We start from the raw sequence: 2,805 nt of genomic DNA on the forward strand, positions 1-2,805 counted from the left end.
AATCCATAAACACAATTAAGAGAAAAGAGTCTTTAAAAATTAATGATAAAACAGGACAGTCCAGCATTCCCTTAATTCAATGAGTCGTCTTTTCACGGGGAATATAGATTAACTTTAATCTTGGTTTAAGGGAATGCTGGAGTGTCCTGTTTTACCATTAATTAACAAAAATAATGAATAACATATATAATATAATAAATGTCGGGCGATTGAGAGCTAAAGAAAGACGCAGTTATCAAGTGCGTGTAACAAGAAAAATGTATTCACAAAACTCTTACATCAATCGCCCGACATTTATTGCGTTATTCATTATTTTTGTTAATATTTCGAGAGCTCAATGGTATTTCATTTATTACCATTAATTATTAAAGACTCTTTTCTCTTAATTGTGTTTATGGGTTGAAAAGTCCTTCTCCATAATTTAAGTATCGACAACACAACGCAATTCGTCAGCTACAATTGAATACGAAAAACGAAAGAAAATTACAAATTTATAGTTTTGTTATCGGCTTCTTTAGTCGACACGTCACAATATATACGAGTATATGTGTTGCATGTAAAAGTTTCAGATCTTGCACGTTCATAAAAAGTAGCTGGCGAACTGCAGAAAACCTGAAAGAACAATCCTATGCTTTTAGAAACGAGGTAGGGGCTTTAGTATAAGAGAAAAGAGTCGCCGAAAATTTCGTTTGTATATTACGAATGAAATTGACGTGAATCCATGAAACACCAAGCAATATTTTAGTTGATCTCTTTCTAAAAGATGGCGTTGCAATATGTTAGATAAGGACAAATGAATGCGTTTGAGCGAGACACAACGATATATAATAAGTATAAGAATGAATGAAAGATGTCACTGTTATCGAATTTGGAATTTAAAAAAGTCTGTACTATGCTCTTCACCTTTTTTTAATTCTTAAAACTAAAAAAAAGTGAAGAGCAAATTAAACCGAGATTAATCTACATTGATGGAAACAGATATCAGACAAAAAACGAGAAGAAATTAAAGGCATGATAAAATTATTTTGTAAAAAACTATAGATGTGACAAAAACATTATTGAATAATAACATCAGATTAGCAACCGTTTAAATGCATGAGACGTGCCATGAAGAAGTCAAATCGATCGGCAGAGAGAAGAGCCATTCGACTAATATACAAGATAACAAGAAAAAAGTTAATCTTGAACTTCTCGGACGACGCGGCGGATTAACGGCGGCGGCTGCAATAACAAATTACGATAAAACACTTCCCTTCTCACTGTATTATGAATACTACACAAGTAGCGGTAAGAGGAGACGAGCGGGATAGTGAACGGCAGAGGGAAAGAGGAGGAAAGGAATACGCACGCAATGTACTTCATTGTCTTGAAGCGCGGGAACTCGTTAAGCAAAGCGAACTCCTCTCACGGTGCGAAGTTCACGGCTGCTTCAACAAGGATCCTTATCATCTGCCTAGCGCGTGTCTGGGCCTCTCGATTTTTTACCACGTCAACATAACCCTCTCTCTCTTTCACTCCTTTCAACCCGTTCCAGCCGATCCTTCCCCCAAGAATTAAATCGAAAGAAAGGTAAAATAATTCTATTTTGACGCGTCATGAAAGTCAATATAATGATTCTTTATTACAAAATTTCACTTAACGTTATTAACGTTTGTGTATCGAAATAAAATCATTGTGATTTTTTGTTGACTTTTGTGTGTCCCTTGGGCTCCAAACGGCTCTCGCGTAAATTTTATACACGTACATTTTTGCGTATCCCATTGCATATTATTAGTTGAAGGTCTCGTTTGCATATCCTGAAGCGGTGACAAATTGATGGAATTTTAACGATCGTTCAAAGTGTCGCGTCCGCAGTTATCGCATTGACAGATAAACACTTGTACGGCATGAGGCGTCAAGCACAAGCTGGAACAGTCTCGGGTCTCCCCGCGGGGCGCAGATGGCCGCTTGAAATAACGTGACTCTTGAGAGAGCGAAAAACTCGCGGCGCGAATGGAACGCGTTTTAGCGCCCATTAAGTGAAAATTAATCAGCATTAGCATTGAATGAAAAAAAATCAGCTTTACGATATATGCGCCAATAGCGGAAGAATCGCTGGGATTCTCGAACGAGACAATATCTTAAACGCGTCGCATTAATCACCTTTAAAGCGTCATCCTCGACGGGAGGGAAGCGCGAAAAACTGTTTATTCGCGAGATCTAGGCTTACAGTTTTTTCTGCGAGAATAAAACGCGAAGGGAGCTGCGCGTAATTAACGAAATGAATAGGGAACAGGGAATAAAGAACAGGAGTCGATCCATGTCGATCCATCTTAAGATGAGGTGAAAATTTATGTAGAAGTCTGTTTAGTTATTAAAAGTTAATAAGAAAATATGTTGTAATTGTGGAGATCTTTAATAAGAACAAACCGATCTTTAATAATAACAAATCGATCTTTAATAATAACAAATCGATCTTGATGAAACGCATTATTATACTTCCTAGTTTTTTACTACTCTGCGGTTACAGCAGTCGCGAGTAAAAGTAAGTGAATATATTTACTAAAATATTTATAATTTTATTTACAACAATACGTAGTAAATTTGTTCACTTTTGTAATGTTTACCTTGATTCATGATATAATAATGTGCTTTTCAGCAAGAGACACAGATGACACAGTGAATCATTACACATCTTTGTTGTTTGCTAATGTTAAACAAAAAGTGAAATGTTAAACAAAAGATCATTAGCTGTGTTACACTGTGCAGTTTCTTGCTAGAGAGAGAGGGGGGGGAGGGAGAGGGATGGGGATGGGGAGAGGAGGG

This window comes from Trachymyrmex cornetzi, unplaced genomic scaffold (genome assembly GCF_001594075.2).
Source record: "Trachymyrmex cornetzi isolate Tcor2-1 unplaced genomic scaffold, Tcor1.1 scaffold303, whole genome shotgun sequence".
NCBI lineage: Eukaryota > Metazoa > Arthropoda > Insecta > Hymenoptera > Formicidae > Trachymyrmex > Trachymyrmex cornetzi.